The sequence below is a fragment of the Heterodontus francisci genome, chromosome 8 (genome assembly GCF_036365525.1).
Source record: "Heterodontus francisci isolate sHetFra1 chromosome 8, sHetFra1.hap1, whole genome shotgun sequence".
NCBI lineage: Eukaryota > Metazoa > Chordata > Chondrichthyes > Heterodontiformes > Heterodontidae > Heterodontus > Heterodontus francisci.
The window spans coordinates 87633587-87650746 of NC_090378.1; the positions used below are offsets into that span (position 1 = coordinate 87633587).

At 40.3% G+C, this 17160-nt stretch overlaps 1 protein-coding gene across 1 annotated transcript in view; it reads left to right on the forward strand.

Moving 5' to 3' along the window:
• Positions 1-13064, forward strand: part of LOC137373001 (uncharacterized) — a 236496-nt gene extending 223432 nt beyond the window's left edge. The window contains exon 7 of the transcript XR_010975553.1: positions 4633-13064. The gene's annotated coding sequence lies outside the window, so the exon portion shown is untranslated. The remainder of the gene's footprint in view (positions 1-4632) is intronic.
• The last annotated feature ends 4096 nt before the right edge of the window (positions 13065-17160 follow it).

Sequence of the window (17160 nt, forward strand, 5' to 3'; positions counted from 1 at the left end):
GTCTCTGCATCATGTGTGATGCGTATGTGTAAATAGTGCATTGAGCAAAATTTATGTGGTATTTTTCTGTGGACTGCAACTTCTGGTCCAAAACAGAATTGGAAAGACAGCCACTCTGTTAGTGTGCTCAGGCTGGCTCAGTGAGTTGCTATTTTTATAAAATCGGATCAAGGACTTTGATGTCAAGACAACGAAAGGTACACAATTGGAATATAGGTGCAATAAATTTCTGCACCCTGCCGAGGTGCCAAGAATGCTTCAATCTCACAAAGCTGAATCTCTACCAATGTTGCCAACAAAGTGAGCTGAGGTTACATTAATTTGTTCCTTTTCTACATATGCAGACTTGCACCAACTCAAATTGTACAACTTCTGTTGCTTAGTGACCACACAGGCTCTGTATAAAAAAAGGTCTAGCCACAGGAAAGGGCAGGATATAGCTGCTATATAAATAACAGTTTGTTTCTTCTGACTCTACACAAACTCATCCACAGAGATATTTATCACTGAGGTGCTGAGACAGTTATTAACCATCGTTACAGGATTCTCAATGCTGATATATGATCATCCGTACATGTTGGTAAGATCCTGCCAACTGTCACTCATCTTTTCAGTGAAGGTGTAGAGCTAAAACAAATTTGTTGGAATTCGTGTAGCTTGAGGAGAGGCCTTGTTAATTATGGAGCCGTAGAACCCCTATTTGATCAAAACACTGTTCTAATTTACAAATTGTTTGAATGTCAGTGGACTTTCCTTGCACACTGTGACCAGGCTTACCATTTATATTTCTATTTTGAACCCACCACCGCAGCTGCTTTGTGGCCTGTGCTCCTGATTATAAGAAAATAAATGACATATCAGCCAGTGGAGGTGTGATGGAAATAAGGAACTCCTGCTGCCGCACCCTTCCCCCACCTCTGTATTCATGAAACTTCCTGCAAGATCCATCTTGGACTTGTAGCATAACTGTCCAAAGCTACCATAGAGAGCAGTAAACAAAAAGCAGAGGATCAGTATATCAGCATAATATGCACAGCTAATGAAAAATAGGAAAAACTGGCACCCCTACACATTAAACTCAGTGACTCTGGTATCTAGTATTTCATTTATGCCTTAAAACAACCAACACATTTTTGAACTCTGATGATTTTAATAAGAAAACATGGTTTATTATAGGCAATCACCAATTAAATACTCAAAGGTTTTGTTGGGAACCTTTCTGCCTCAAATATTGCTTTTTTGCAGCTGGTTGTTATTCTCATGGTATTTTCGCCAGAGAATTTCCTGTTTTTTTCATAAATCTACGGCTCCACATTTTATCTAAGTCAGTATGCAGCTCACGTTTCACGATCCTCATGCAGCGAGCCCCGATCATTTATAATTCAGTACAACTTTCATATTACAGCACTACCTTTCTGCAGATGGCAATTCAACTGTCAGATCATGAGATGACCTCAGCTCTTGCTTTCATTGCCTTGCTTTAGACCCACACAAGCTTGACAGGTTAAGATTTGCAGTTTGCCTGCTCAATTTAAAATATTGCAATTTTAACTTGAGGTGCGCAGTGGGCAGGTAGCGCATGCTCACTACCCACTCATTGATGCTGCGTGAGGCTTCAGCTATTGGGAGTCCCAAGTTTCATCTGAATGCAACTGGTAAACCACGGGCACAAAGCAGGTAACCCCACTGTAGCTCTCTGGGCATGGGAGGGTGAAAGATTGTCCAGCTTTCGTGATCTTGTCCTCCTGGCACCCACAAATTAAAAAAAAAACTCCTGGTCCATTTCCCGAATAGCCGTCAGCAGTCCCCTTTAAAAGGACCACAGGTGAGACAGCTCAATGCTATTGCAAGTGGACAGAGCATGTGCATTACACACGCCGACCATTGGTATCTCTAATTCGCGGTCTGAGTTCCACGCCAGTCGTAAGGATCCTAAAATGCATTGTTATGGACAGGTGGAAAGGGGCGTAGGTGATTCCCATTGTTTACCTCCCAGCTGACCACAATCGTGTCTTGTTGAAAATAACGCATTAGCCCTTGAGTATCTTTTGGGTCAAATAAAAAAAAAACAAGTGGTAGTTATTTTTTTAAACCTACAAGACAACCTATTTATTTTTACACAATTCCTGAAATGGCCGCAACTTCACTCACACACACATACGCAAGATTAGATAGATAGAGAGAAAAGGGTAGAATGTAGCTTACAGCCCAAAGTGAGATCAGTGTTTGTGCTTTACAGTAAACCTTTTGAACCTTCTTAGGATTTTTTTTTAAAGGTACAGTCCTGGATGTTTATAGTCTTGACCTTGTTGCAGTGTTGTAGAGTTCTAGTGGTTACAACTCAGCACAAAGCTGGTGGTGTGGGTTTTGTTACCTTCACAGATGCAGAGTCTTAAAGTAGATTTGTGATGTTTTGCTGTGGTGGCTGCTCAGTTGTTGTTCAGCAAGGTTGCTTGGCTGGATCTCTTGCACGGCCTCTGGCTGGAATACTTTCTAAGGTATTAACTTGATCTCCCCTCTCTCTCCAGAGGACAACCTTTTTAAGGTAAAATTCATCACATTATAGTTTCTGTTAGGAGACACATGGCCCTCTTCCCTAGTGTGACCACACAATGGGCCAGGATATGATAACCATGGCTATCGATTGATCTCTGAATGGGGACATTTCTGTTAACATGGTGCTACTTCACACATTTTTTTGGTTTGGGCTGTGAGTCAGTCTGTCTCCTGAATCTTTTGTTAATTCATTAATGTTGATAAGAGTTATTAATATGCAATTTCAAAGGGGTTCTCGCCAGAGCTATTTCAGATGAGGTTAATGAGTTCCATCTTTGCAGATAGGTTTGTTGATTTCCAGTACAGGAGAGGTTATGTGACCAATACTCCATTTTGACTGTGGTACAAGTGTCCATGTTCTTGTGGTTTTGTTTAACAGTTGACTTTTTAAATTCATAATTCTTCCATTTCATTGTTTATTTCATCATGGCTCCTTCTGTGCATGACAGCATATTACAAATGACCCCCACCTAAAGCGGCAGTGATCCAGCTTAAAGGCCTACTACCAGACCCGAACCCGACGGGACCCAACCCCATGTGTGGGGGTCAGGTCGGGTTGCACTTCTCGGTCCGGCTTTTGGGCTCGGGGCGGGTCGGATACACACAGCAAGAAGTATTAAAAGTAAAAAACCTACCTGAGCTGGAAGTCTGGGACGTCAAAGAGGGAAACTCTGAATCTGCGCAGTGAGCGAGTGAGCATCTCTATGACGTCATCACACTCATGCTGCAGCTTCCTGCAGATTGGGAGTCGCAAGGTAAGTAAAGGGAACATTCCGGTGGTGGGGTCGAGCTTGGGTTGGGTCGGGCACGGGAAAAAAATGGAGGGACTCGGGTCAGGTTGGGCTCGGGTCCAATGTAGTTCCATTGCGTTCGGGTCGGGTTTTTTTTTTCGTGAGCTGAGCAGGCCTTTAATCTAGCTACCCACCTCAGCACCCAACCCAAGCTGATGGCAGCTGGCCTGCCAGAGTAAGTGAGTGATTCAACGCCATTTTCAAGCTGCTACTGCCTATTTATACAAGGTAGAGGAAGTTAATATCAGCCCTTAAATCTTTTTAGATTTTGTACTACAGCATGCATATCGAAGTGAAATCTTATTTCACATTTACCTCGTCCTCTCCTTCCCTCACCCCCCCGCCACCCAGCCCCCAACCAATATATTCAAGTGAATTGGCCCAACCTTTGTGAGTGAACCAACACTCCCATATTTCCTAGTGATTTAGACTACAGTTATTATGCCACATTTGAACCAGGAGCAGTGTATAGTATAACTCCAGGTTTATCAGCTGTACTTAGCACTCTACAAATACTGGCCTCAAACTGGTGCTATAGCTTTAGCTTATCAGCATTTCAACTTTACTCAAAGGGTTAAAATAGCTTCCAAAATACATCATAACACTTTTACAATCTTCCTGGGGAATTTCAGCGGACATTTTAAAATGGTTGAATCCAAGATAAACAGCATCAAGGGCACTGGCACCACATGCACATGCATCAGTGAGAACAGCAGCGAAAGACTGGGGGCCTGTCAAAACTCAAGAAAGCAGGGAAGACAACGAGACCAAGAAGAAATCAAAAGGATCAAAAGCTTCTCTTTCCAAAAAGTACAAGGAGGACAGTGCATGGCCAATGCAAGTCGAGTATGTGGGAAATGGGTATTTAAAATCACAAGATATAAATATCACTCAAACACATATGTCACTGAATGTGTTACAGTAGATGATAAAATTGATACCCAAATTAGGGACTCTGTTGAAGTTAAAAACTGCAGGAGAGAAGCTCAAACTCTTTCTCTATTGAGCACCCAGTGAAAACACATACAGTAAAAACATATAAGAACTTTGTTGAAACAAAGGGCTAGTTACACATAATTACACAGTGTGTCGAAACACAGAGGGGTTGGGTAGAAAGAGGAACAGCAGACTCAGTGTCCTTGCATGTACCAGATAAAGGTGTCACTATGGACACGAGATACGATGAGACTCACAGTAGACAATGGGAAACTGTAAAGAAATGAAAAAGTGCAAACCAGGTTCTCAATGAGCGAAATAAGGAATTATCATTATGTCATTATACCAGATCTCTATGAGTAAGTAAGAGGGGAGGGTCCTGGAAACAAGATTTAACCCCTGACTGAAACTGGGGAAGGCACGAGAACCCTGGGGAAGAACACTCGAGAAGATACCCGAGCCAAGGGCTCAGAGAACAGAAGAGTAGCCGCAAGTCCGAGACTGATCACCTTGAGCCTTGGCGGGTAGGATACTGTGCAAGTAGTGAGAGCTTGTACTTTGATGATTCTTAATACTGTGCAAGCTAGTAAGAGCTTGTACTTTGATGATCTAGTGTGTGAATAAAATATTGATATACCTTTCACCAATCAGCTTCCTTGGATTCTTTAACAGTAAGTGCAGATTAGGCACAACATAATTGGCACCCGAACAGGGACTCGGTTGTAGTGCTATTTCAAGTTATTTTGAATAGCCTCACCGAGTTCGAACTAATTTAAAAAACAAAGTTACGAGTTTGATGGATCGGATTGGTGAATGGTTGAGTAATTGAGTAGATAGAACAGGACAGCGGTTGAGTAATTATGGCCCTGGTCAGACCAGAGTGGGAGTTGGAACTCCGGAAATATTTGAATGGCAAGTGGCCCTCATGGATAGAGTTTGCAGTTAAACAGTATACGGGCGAGGGGTCCTTTGGGGTGCAGCATTGGGAGGATATGCATACCCACCAAGCCAAATGGGTGCCTAAGTTAGTGAAAGCCACTGTTTGTATGAGGGAATTAGATGAAAAAGAGAGTGAAGTTGGAAGATTGAAGCATGAGTTGCAAAAGTCAGAAAAAGAAAAGAATGAGTGGCATGATAGGGCCCTGAAGGCAGAAACAGTTAGTGCAGCACAGGTGGTGCATTTAAGTCAATTCCAGTCTCAGGCCGAAAAGGCTGAGTACAGTCGTAATAAGGCTGAGAGGGAAGTGGTCAAGGAGAAGGAACAGATCAGAGAAATGCCCTGACTTACAGACCCCATTGACGGTTTTGCACCACTCACAGAAGGAGCAGGTGTACCAGTCAACGGATCATACCAAATGTCAGCAGGAGATAAGTACATCCCAGAGTACTTAAGGAAGTGGCCCTAGAAATAGTGGATGCATTGATGGTCATCTTCCAAGATTCTATAGACTCTGTAACAGTTCCTACAGATTGGAGGGTAGCTAATGTAACCCCACTATTTAAAAAGGGAGATAGAGAGAAAGCAGGGATTTATAGACCAGTCAGTAGTGGGGAAAATTCTAGAGTCCATTATCAAAGATTTAATAGCAGAGCACTTGGAGAACAGTGGTAGAATCGGACAGAGCATAGATTTCCGAAAGGGAAATCATGTTTGACAAATCTACTAGAATTCTTCGAGGATGTAACTAGTAGAGTTAATGAGGGGGAACCAGTGGATGTGGTTTATTTGGACTATCAAAAGGCTTTCAACAAAATCCCACATAAGAGATTAGTATGTAAAATTAAAGCACATGGGATTGGGGGTAATGTATTGCGATGGATAGAAAATGGTTGGCAGACAGGAAACAAAGAGTAGGGATATATGGGTCTTTTTCCGAATGGCAGGCAGTGACTAATGGAGTACCGCAGGGATCGGTGCTAGGACCCCAGCTATTCACAATATATATTAATGATTTAGATGAGGGAACTAAATGTAATATCTCCAAATTTGCAGATGACACAAAACTGGGTGGGAGGATGAGTTGTGAGGAGGATGCAAAGAGGCTTCAGGGTGATTTGGACAAGTTGAGTGAGTGGCCAAATGCATGGCAGATGCAGTATAATGTGGATAAATGTGAGGTTATCCACTTTGGTAGCAAAAACAGGAAGGCAGATTACTATCGGAACGGCTATAAACAGAGGGGGGAATATGCAATGCGACCTGGGTGTTCTCGTACACCAGTCGCTAAAGATAAGCATGCAGGTCCAACAGGCAGTAAAAAAGGCAAATGGTATGTTGGCCTTCATAGCGAGAGGATTCGAGTACAGGAGCAGGGATGTCTTGCTGCAATTATACAGGGCCTTGGTGAGGCCACACCTGGAATATTGTGTACAGTTTTGGTCTCCTTATCTGAGGAAGGATGTTCTTGCTATGGAGGGAGTGCAGCAAAGGTTTACCAGACCGATTCCTGGGATGGCGGGATTGACGTATGAGGAGAGATTGAGTCGGTTAGGATTATATTCGCTGGAGTTCAGAAGAGTGAGGGGGAATCTCATAGAAACCTATAAAATTCTAACAGGACTTGACAGGGTAGATGCAGGAAGAATGTTCCCGATGGTGGGGGAGTCCAGAACCAGGGGTCATAGTCTAAGGATCGGGGTAAACCTTTCAGGACTGAGATGAGAAATTTCTTCATCCAGAGAGTGGAGAGCCTGTGGAATTCGTTACCACAGAAGGCAGTTGAGGCCAAAATATTGTATGTTTTCAAGAAGGAGTTAGATATAGCTCTTGGGTTTAAAGGGATCAAAGGGCGAAAGCGGGAACAGGTTACTGAGTTGGATGATCAGCCATGATCATAATGAATGGTGGAGCAGGCTCGAAGGGCCAAATGGCCTACTCCTGCTCCTATTTTCTATGTTTCTATGTAAACTACAGTCTCAACTCTCAGCGCAAAGAAGTATAATATGCACGTTTGCGGATAGGGAGGATGATGACAATGATGACTTTAATTGGGCCGACTTGGCAGATAAGGCCAGTAAGTACCATGATGATGGTTACAGTCCTTGGGATGACCACCCCCGAACCCCCAGTTGAGCCTTCGGCCCCCACCCTGGCCTTATCTATGACCCATTAATAACTGGGGGCTAGATGGCTCCATGACTAAGTTTATGGCAGAGTGACATAAAAAGACTATGTTTTAGTGAAATTTCAAGTGAGTGAAAACAAGTTACTGTGTCTTTTGATTCGAATGTGTGAATGTTGGAAGCTTCCACGAATGAAATGAATGTCTTTGGGATGTGCAGCTTGGGATCTGTAGAACTGACAGCCATTAGCTCTTTGTTGTCTGGCCTTAATGTTGAATGAGTCTGTTACTTGTTCTATTTTTACACATGTATATTTTGAGGGAAACTATTTTGGTTGTGAACTAGTTGAACTTGTGTGTTCCTTGGCATCAGGACAGGGAATTTGACACAGATTTTGGTACTTTGAATTCATAACCAATTACAGGAATCAATTTTCTAAGTTATTTGGAATTGAATGAGTGTGAAAAGTGATTGTTGTGTGTATTCATTTCAATTTAAGATTGTGCAACCAGGAATTGAATATAAAATTGAATTATATTTTAAGTTAAAGTTTTATTTTTATTTTAAAAGTTGGTTTTGCAACTGTGAAAAGGCAATGAACAATTTTCTAAGAGATAAGCTTCAGCCTTGAAGGTCTGAAGGTGTCGGGCAGAAATCCAATTTGAAGTTTAAAACACTGCTTTAATTGGAGTTCCAGTTTAAAATCTCTTCTTTTTTTTGGAGTTTAAATTAAAGACATGCTTTACTGACTGTTTTAAGTAGCAAATGTCAGGAATTGGATATTGGTTTAAGGGAGAGAAGGATAAACAAAGGAGATATGGGAAAGATTCTGTCTGTTTAAAGATTGTTCAAGAAGCTGGTGTTAAATCTTTTGTTATAAGGATGTTAAATTACTTTTTCTTTAGTTTTTGTTTTTATTACTGTCATTTGAAAAGGCGCCTGAAGAAAGAACAAGAAAAATGACGTAATTTACCTATCTTTAAAAAAAAAGCATGTGCTATTTTGTTCTGTTGATAAGTATTATAAGTTAATAAGTCTGAATTAAGTTTATACTATTAAGGTTAACTGACCTGTAAAGTTGAGAAAACTGGAAATTTCATTTGTGGCCACAATGAACTTTCCAGTTTATTATGTCAAGTTTTGAGGGAGTCTTTAGTTCTGGACATAAGACTCGTTCATATAACATTGGCAGTTTTGATTTTTAAATGTTATTGCTATGAATTGAAATTTGGAATCATCTCTGTTGTATAAAAAAAAATCCTTGGATTAGAAACCTCTTACAAAAGATGTTAAAAGTTTGAAAACAATTGGAGTTTAATCTAAAATGCTGTCTTTCCTGATGGAGATGCTTTCCTTTGAAGTTGATAATGTTACTAATTATTTTGTTGTTTTCAAACCCTAAAGATACCAAAAGAATTGAAAAAAAAAAGTTTAAAATGGAGAGTAGCTCTTTTCGATCAGAAAAACAGGTTACGTAAAGTGATGCAGCTGAGAAGGTTTTCCTCCACCCCCTTGGAGACAAGCAAAGAAATTAACTCTGCTGCAGCTATTGTTTTTCCATTTAATCTACCACACAATTTTTGCATTGCTGAGAGTAAAATTTATATATATTGGACATTATTAAATCTTAAAATTTCTAAATTGACAGCTATAATTGGACAAATTAACCCATTGGGCTCAGGGGCAGAGCCACAATGGATTCTTTCTGTTCTTTTAAGCAGGTGACGGTAGGTTCCAAGGCCACATGAGAACTGATGCCACAGCAAGAGATCCAGCAGCTTTAAGAATTTCAGAACTTCATTGCAGACATCAAATGTCACAGCATCTTTATCAATGAGACAAAGTGCCTGAGAAGGAGAGAGAGTTGCAAGCACTTCTGTCTTTAATGTAAAAAAAATGCAATACCACCAAGTCTGGGCATAAGAAATTGGAATCGATAAACAAAATTTAAATGATATGAGTGGTTATTTAAAGCACTCAAAGGGAAATTTATCTGACATTTAAGAGGACAAACCAAGTTTTAGAAAACAAAAAAAAACAAAAACAGTCTAAGTGGTTTACTGTGTTGGACATTAGCAATGGGTTCTGGTTCATACCACTGGCACAACAGTGTCAATATAAATTTGCGTTTACATTCCAGGGACAATAGTACACCTGGATGTGTCTCCCCCAGGGATTTCATAACAGCCCGTCAATATTCCACCAGCGGTTGGCACAGAGTAAGGAAGAGCTCCTTCGACTCCTCTGGAAGGTCGGAGTGAAAGTTAACCCTAAAAAAGCACAGATAATGAAGGAAAAGGTTTCCTATTTGGGAATAGTAATAACACAGGGAAAGCATGAGATAGAGCAGATATGAGTACAGACAATCCTCAAACTCCCCCTACCACAAGATATTAAAGCTCTGAGATTATTTTTGGACCTCGTTGGGTATCGCAGGAACTATATGGATGGATTTGCCTTAAAGGCAGCCCCTTTATATGATCTCCTGAAAAAGAACTACTACGTGCCTGGCGGACAATTTAATCTACCAGGGCGATCCCCATGAGTGTCAGGTTTTGACCGCAAAGGCCCTCAAGGGACCTTTTGTGTCAAAATCATTGGGGGGTTGTAACAAGGCAAGGAGCCAGCAATCAAACCAGCGGCACAGTGACACAGTGGTTAGCACTACAGCCTCACAGCTTCAGCGACCCGGGTTCAATTCTGGGTACTGTCCGTGTGGAGTTTGCAAGTTCTCCCTGTGACCGCGTGGGTTTTCGCTGGGTACTCCGGTTTCCTCCCACAACCAAAGACTTGCAGGTTGATAGGTAAATTGGCCATTATAAATTGCCCCTAGTATAGGTAGGTGGTAGAGGTTTTGAGGGAATATGGGATTAATGTAGGATTAGTATAAATGGGTAGTTGATGGTCAGCACAGACTTGGTGGGCCGAAGGGCCTGTTTCAGTGCTGTATCTCTAAATAAAAATCAAAACTTTTGTTGACAGTTCCTCAACAGTGGAGGACGGGATTAGGCAGACAGGGTGTGGATTACATGTGCAGGAAGATGGAAGTCCCAGACTCAGGAACGAATTGTGGTGGGTCTTTCTTGTAAACGTTACTATAGGACAGTGGGTATGTGTCGAATGCCCAAAAGGGACCACATTAAGGGACCTACCAGGGGCCACGAGTTTCCTTTATGGCAGTGCGATGATAAAGACTGTAGGAACTGATCAATATGTGTGAAACCACACAACGATAGGGGCTATTGGCTCTATTGTGTTGGGAAAAATAAAAAAGGACAGTTCCTATTCCAGGTCGTGAGATTAAACGGGCTAGAAGCTCCAACCACCATGGTTACCCACACATCCAAATTACCAACGAGTAGGGTTACGACCCAGCAGCCACAAGTGACTGATCTCCCTTGCCCTGCCTTATCTGCAAGTCCAGAAAATGGACTTGCGATAATAAAAACTAATAAAATTGTATATGATAACGTAGAGCATGAGGTGGAACTGGTAATACAGAATATCTCAGATATCCAGCTACCTGACTGGTGCCCTGAGAAGACCCGAGAGTTGTACAAGGTACTACTGCAACAATTGCTGAGACAAGAATTTGGGGATGAGGGAATAATAAAGGGAAAGAGACGTAAACGTAGTTTAGTGAATGACGCAGCCACAGTCTTTAATACGGGAACTTCAATTGTCAGTACTATAGATTTGGAAAATGTGGACCAGAAGGTTAGAACTCTCAGTCAGCCAGTAAAGGATATTTTGAAAAAGGAGCAAAAGGGACAGAGTGGTGTAGCTGAAGTAGGATAGGATTTGACGAACACAGTGACAGGAATGGTGAGAGTACTAGAAGGTCATGCTCATACTATTAATGATATAATAGAAAAAGTAAAGGAAGTCCACGATATTTTAAATAACAAAAATGTTTGTAGTACATACAATTCGTGGATGTTAGAACAAACTCAGGAAAATTTGAGGCAAATTGATGTGGGACAGGTGCCAGTTGTATAAATGACACCCAATTGGAGGACTTAGCTAGTCACACAAATGATAAAATTACCAGGTGCCAACTCAGAAAACTTGTTAAGGTATGGAAAGGTCAGGAATGTGTCAATACAGGATCTATGAGTATTGGAGTAGTGTTGGGAATACCTGTAATTCCAAGAGATAAGTTGGGAATGCAATTATACGAAGTAGAAAATATAGGGGTAATAAGGGGAAAAGATTACATAAAATACTATGATATATTACCCTGTGGAAATTGGAAAAGAGATAGTTGGAACAACATTGAGTGTAGTCTGGAAAACCGGGTGGTCATATGTCCTCATCCTCTATATAAAACAGCAGAATCAAAATGTGGATTTAATACCACTGTGAATTGCACCATGGAGACTAGGAAAGCATTGTCAGGGCTAACCCATGTGGCCTATATGGGAAAGGGAAGATATTGCTTAACCACTATGGTGAAGGAGTACCAGTATGGGCATAACCGGACTTGCCCAGTGAGCAAAAGTACATTTTGTTTCAATCCACAAATACCAACCAGAGTAGGAAAGATGGAGTTGGTAGACATACATAAATGAAAGACAGAAATGATAACTGTGACAGAAAGTATTCAGGAGAACTTGATAAATTACCTCCGGGAATACGAATATACTATTCAGCCATTGCTCATGTGCTTGGGTAAAGAGAGACAGCAGCTAGAATCCATTGGTGTAGTGTACTACAATCTGGAACAACAGTCGAAGATGCTACAAGATGAGATTGACGGGATAAACGATTCTACTTGGTGGGAGGACTCATGGAACTGGGGGTCAAATGTGCAGATATACCCCTGGTTAAGAATTATCTCCCATGTCCTGATAGTGGTTTTGGGTATCATGGTGATATATGTGACATACTTAATTTGGAAACTTAAGAAATTGATTAAGGAATGTGAGAGGATGTATGAACACAGGTTAGACAGGTACCTTAAATACCTAAATAAAATAAAAAAATTAAAGGCAATAGATACTCTAAAAATGAAATTGCGACTGTTATGTTTGCACAAGTGATTGATTGTACAATAGTGATGCTTAAATTGTGCTTTCTTTAACATTACACTGCTTATGCTTTTTCTTTGTAAATGAAATTGTAATTGCACAAGTTTACTACCTAAGAGACACGAGAGTGTGATCCCTTGGGCATAGTCCTGCAGGATCAAAGGGGGGACTGTAAACCCAGTAAAAACACATACAGTAAAAACATATAAGAACTTAGTTGAAACAAAGGGCTAGTTACACATAATTACACAATGTGTCAAAACATAGGGGGGTTGGGTAGAAAGGGGAACAGCAAAGATGCTAGCAGACTCAGTGTCCTTGCATGTACCAGATAAAGGTGTCGCTATGGACATGAGATATAATTAGACTCACAGTAGACAATGGGAAACTGTAAAGAAATGAAAAAGTGCAAACCAGGTTCTCACTGAGCCAAATAAGGAATTATAATTATGTTATTATACCAGATCCCTATGGGTAAGTAAGAGGGGAGGGTCCTGGAAACAAGATTTAACCCCTGACTGAAACTGGGGAAGGCACGAGAACCCTGGGGAGGAACACTCGAGAAGATACCCCTGCGCCAAGGGCTCAGAGAAGAGAAGAGCAGCCGCAAGTCCGAGACTGATCACCTCATGCCTTGACGGGTAGTATACTGTGCACGTAGTGAGAGCTTGTACTTGATGATTTAGTGTGTGAATAAAATATTGATATACCTTTCACCAATCAGCTTCCGTGGATTCTTTAAGAGTAAGTGCAGATTATGCACAACACCATCAGCTGAATCTGAAGACTGGATTGCTGCCTTTAACATCCAGTATGTGGAGATGCTTTTTTGAAAACAGTGATGCCTGCATTTTATGCCATAGAGCCACTCTGAATAACGTTTGACTGCATTATTTTGGTGGATCAAATATTGAAAAATTCACCAATTTCAATTTACTGGAGTTACTCATTTCTGAGCAAATAAAATTCATAGATTTGTCAGAACCCCAATCAGTAAATGGATAAAGGCATAGAGAATACACACTAACGCACAAGCCAAGTCTTATCATCTGACACCCACATGCATGTCCTCTTTGTTAAGGTCACTGGACATGACCAAGAGATGATTGATTGTTTAGCCTTTTTAAACAAGGGGTACAGAGGCAAATTGTAGTGCCCCCACCAACACCCTGTGATCAAGTAACATAGAGCAGCTACCAAACCCAAGGCATAAAATGATCAGAGACTGGCTCAATACCACACGAGGAGAAATACATTTATATGTTAACATGTCAGTGGTGACTAAACTCATACGATTCACTTTTCTCAGAAGTTTTATTTTTGTTGGGTTTATCACAAGTTTGAAGTCCTCTGCATTTGCCAACTGGATTTAATTTGACTGGAGCATAATGACAAACCCCAAATAGGATTGGTTAACACCCTATGCTGTATTTCTACAGAAACACATTGAACTACTCTGTACATGCAGGTTAAAACCCAACCTGCTCTTCCAACTCTGGAACCAGTCAACCTTTCAATTGCATAAACTGTAATCGGGTTGTTTTGCTTGATTTTGCAGACTGAATCAAGATGTCCATATAATTAAATCTATTATAACAGTTCAGACATGTCGTATGATCATTTAAACAATTTAAGCATATTTTAATAGAATGTGGTATATCTTTTAATTTTCCTACATTAGAAAATGGCACAAAGGAAAATGCTTCAGAGAAATGGCATGTATCATTTAATCTGCACAAGCTGTTTTGTGTGGTTCTGTAACACAATGAATTCCACCAATCTCACTCGTAGAGCTAGGTTCTCTAAATCGATGTCCATTTGTACAGGCCTCAAAATGGCATGTAGTGTATATTGTTGGAAGGTGTTCAAGAACATCAAATAATTCCACTACAAAAGTGCAATGTATGACAGAGTTTGAATTTAGTTTAATGGAGAGGTAGCACATACTGCACAAATAATGCTAAGAAATCACTGGAAATAGTCTGCATATTTCTATATTGTGCTCTTCATTGCCTCAAGTTCTGTCTTTTAATAATTGTACACATAGATTAGAATCACACGATGGATCACTGGCACCTGCTGTTCAAACTCACAGCATTTGACACTTCATGTATCCTTTAAGGGGATTTATTTTTGCAAAGTACTGACCTTAGAATCACTGAAAATTTTAGGGCCTATGAAGTCACATGTTCAACAGAACCATCAGGGATTAAATACCACTTAAAATAAGTGCAATATTTTTGTTGCTGTAGCTCCTGCCACATTTCAAGGGCAGCATATGGAGAATAGTTGCACACACACATAGGACATTATCACCTCTTTGCTTGCACATGATCACAAACTTTTACATAGAATGCAAATATGTTACACATGCTTGGCTTTCACATCCATTTTTCAAAATAAGATGGAGCATGCAATGCGTGGGGAATAAAGTCTTTTTATATAAACAGGCTATGTACAATGCCTTATGTCATGAGTACGTTAACTTCCAATACCCAGGAAGCATGATGGATCTTCCATATTTCACTTTCACTTCATTATAGGAACCAAAAACCTGGCGATAACTATAGTCTGGGTCAAGACAAACCAGTAGGAAATGAGAATGAAAGTGACTTACCCCAGAGCAGCAGCAGGCTAAACTACTTAAAACTGTACATTGTATGATCTTAGCATACCTTTCCTACTGAAATCCATATCATACTGCCTACTGAGCAGAGGATAGATTACATTTTGTTTTGAATACTTCAGCTGAGGTATTATTAAATGTACAAAATGGTGGCCTATTCTTCTAATTAGAAGGAAGTTATTCCTGAAATACCTTCTAAAGCCTTCATGGCTTTCTCAGTTTCTAGTTGTATGCTTGTTCTGCTTTTTAAAACCACTCCACGCACACCTAAATTCCCCTTATTTTTAAAATTTAAACTGTTTGATCGTCCAAATTTTTTCTTTCTACTAGAACAGATTCAGCTTCGTTAAACTTCTTTCAGAACTCAGTGGTCTAAAGCCTGGAACCACAAGCTTTTATGCTTGGAAAGAAGCAAATGAGACACAGCTCCATGGAAGTACACATAATATACCAATATAGTTTCAAGTTTCAAATAGTATTTGATTTCCTAAGTTGCAGTACAAGGGCGAAGAGACCTAAGGTTCAAACTAATAGAAGGCAAATTTAGGTATAATGTCAGGCAGCTCCTTTTCAGACAAAGTGTGAACAAAACATAGACTTGGGGATTGAGGAGTGAAATGGGAAACCCTAGAATCATTTAGAATGTAGTTTGCCATTAAGGGAAGGGAAGGTCTAACAATAGGATCCTTCTTGACGAAGGGGTTAAAATGGCTTTCCTGATCTGGCCTGAGATCCTGGTGATGGTTTTCTTCAAATCCTTTGAATTGTCTCCAGTGCTTTTAATTAACACTAGAGCTGGGTCCAGTCACATAACCTATATGAACAGTTGATTAAATCCATTAAAGGACTCACTTATCCATGGACCATTACCAGAGAACTAAAATGTTGGACTGGATCGACCATGTTTACGTTCATTTCTAGAAACTTTTTATTCTATTAAATAAGAACTTTCCCTTTGGTTTATTTACTGGCAATTATCAACTTCTGATAGGGAATCTGAAATCTTGGATTTTCTTCAGGGTTAATATCTCGCCCGAAAGCTGCTCGAGTGCAACACGATATTTATTTCTTGCATCCAGTGGGTAAAAGGGTGCTTTCAGCATTATTCACCCTAGTTATGCTGTACAAATTATAATCACATTGACTGCATCTTTAGTGGAGGGGGGTGGGGGGGAGGGAAACGGGGAAGTAACAACAATAAATGCTAAGAGAAATTCAAACAGCAACAGTCTCCTCCAAAAAGTCTTTTGTGCAAGCAGTGGATCAACCAAGATTACAGCATCAGTGGAAATGAATGCAGGTGACGCTCCACTAACCTAGGAAAGCATCAAGGCAGGAGGGAGCTTGGGGACTGGAATTTCACCGTAGACTTCTCTGATTATGGTTCTAATCTGGTTATGGGCCTTTATTTCAGTGTTAGAGAACTTAATTTTAGAAGTGATCTCCTCAAGCAGTGAAACTTAGTCAGAACCACACTCATCAAAAGGAACTTTCTAGAATTAAATACTATAGATGTGTCAGTGTAACAAACTAAGAGAACATGGAAAGAAAATATCAATTCCTTTTGCTTTTGGAGAAAGATTAACAGTGGGCCTAGTTAACATAAACAAACAGTCTTTTTCATTGTCATCATATAATGATTTAACTTAGTGAGCCCATGGCACTTCACAAGTGGACATTTACCAATAGATTTATTCAACTGTACTAATGAAAGCATGACAAATTGGTCAATTTATGTTTAATAAATCATTTTATCCAACAACTATTTATATATGCTGTATATTACTTTGAAAAATACTTTTTTTCCTGACATGGTACATTCCTGGTCAAAGTACCTTCATTTTTAACCTGACATAACTAACCAAACTAATTTCATTAACAGGCCATTAATGAATCTTCAGCAACTTAGGGACACAAATGTTCCATGTGGAAACCACTAAATGATCACAAGCAAATACCTTTCTCATGACTACATCTATTCTCAATTTGTTACATTGTTGCCCAAAGCCTCCACATATGTCAATTACCAAGTTTTTTTTAGCTATTGCGTTCCTCTCATCTTTTCTCCCCTTCTGTGTAAAGGAGAGAGATCGGGGAGGAGGAAGAGTGTGTAGAGATGGGGAGAGAGCCGGGGAATTGGAGAGTGAAAAAAGGGGTG